The 1,585-nt window shown below is 42.1% G+C and overlaps 1 pseudogene; it reads left to right on the top strand.

Moving 5' to 3' along the window:
• Positions 1-203: 203 nt before the first annotated feature.
• On the top strand, positions 204-583 carry LOC138167228 (prefoldin subunit 6 pseudogene; annotated as a pseudogene).
• The last annotated feature ends 1,002 nt before the right edge of the window (positions 584-1,585 follow it).

Raw genomic sequence — 1,585 nt, 5'->3', positions numbered from 1 at the left:
AAAAGGCAAAGTAGGAGAAAGTAAGGCAATGCTGTATGTGGCTCGGGATCTTTCTTTGGGTCTGGAGGTTTAGGGGTGCATATAGAGGCTGAGGTGGACCGGAGGAGGCATGGGGCTCTGTAGAGGGTAGTGCCAGGCTGCTGGTTGCGGAGTGATGTTCTCCCATACCTATTCCCTATGATTCCCAGGAGCTTCTTCCCACCATGGCAGAGGTGATTCAGAAAAAGCTTCAGGGGGAATTGGAGAAGTACCAACAGCTACAAAAGGGACTTGAGTAAGTCTGTCTAGTCTACAGAAGCTGGAGGCACAACCGACAGAAAGTAACATCGTGAAAGAGGAGTTACTGGATGAATCCACTGTGGTATTTAAGCTTCTGGGCCTAGGGTTGGTCAAACAGGAAGTGGAGGAGGCTCGATCTCCTGTGGGCAAGAGACTGAACTATATCACAGCATGAAACAATATGAATCTCTGCTCTGAGATCTGGAAAAAAACAGTCTGAAAAACAACACCAGGACCTGGTTCAGTTGCAGCAGGGTTCCAGTGTGCCCAGGCTACCAGGGCAGGGTCTATGGGAAAGGCTTGACCTCTCCAGTTGGGAAAAGTATGAAGTAGGGAAAGACTGTGCATGGTGGCAAATTAATGTGAAAAACTGGAAAAAAATAGTCAGAGGACCCTGGCATGAGTGAGTACATGCATAAACACACACAGATGTGCACACACACACATACACCACTTTCTACTCAATGCCTGTTCTGGGGAGAAAGATCTCCCTTTTCAGTTCCTAAAATGCAGACTGAAGTTAGCACGGATATCTGGAGAAAAATTTGAAGAAACTCTCTGCTTTGCCCTCCTGTCAGCATATTTTTGCTTTACATCTTTTTCTCCTCCAACCCAAATATTCAGTCCCCTCATGTTTCCTCTGTCTGCTGAACATACAATTCATTACATCATGTTTCTGAACCCTTTTTGATCACTTCCCACTATCAAAACTTATCTGTCCTGAATTGAGGGGATGCCCATCAGTTTGGGAATGACTGCACAAGTGGTGGTATATGATTGTGATGGAATACTCTTTTGCTATAAGAAATGACAACCAGGATGCTTTCAGAAAAAGCAGGAAAGACAAATGAACTGATGGAAAGGAAGTGAGCAGAACCAGGAGAACATTGTACATAGGAACAACAGTATTGTATGATGATAAATTGTAACGACTTAGCTATTCTTAGCAATACAATGATCTAAGACAATCCCAAAGGACTCATGATGAAAAATACTATTCACCTCCAGAGTAAGAACTGATGGAGTCTGAATGCAGACCAAATCATACTATTTTTCACTTTCTTCCTTTCATTTTTTTGTTTGAGTTTTCTTCCACAAAATGACTAATATGGAAATAAGTTTTATGTGATTACACTGCGGTAGCCTACATCAGATTGCTTACTGTCTTAGGGAGGGACAAGGGGAAGGGGAATGAAGGGAAAAATTGGAATTCATGATTATGAAGAAGAATGTTGAAAATTGTTTTATATATAATTGGGGGAAAACAAAATATTATTTTAAAAAGACTTATCTGTCCTGAGTCCCT

The sequence above is a fragment of the Petaurus breviceps genome, unplaced genomic scaffold, assembly GCF_028583685.1.
Source record: "Petaurus breviceps papuanus isolate PSGF00001 unplaced genomic scaffold, PetGlider_PUasm1.0 229, whole genome shotgun sequence".
NCBI lineage: Eukaryota > Metazoa > Chordata > Mammalia > Diprotodontia > Petauridae > Petaurus > Petaurus breviceps.
Note: the sequence above shows the minus strand (reverse complement) of the source record. Positions and strands in the feature narration are given on the sequence as shown.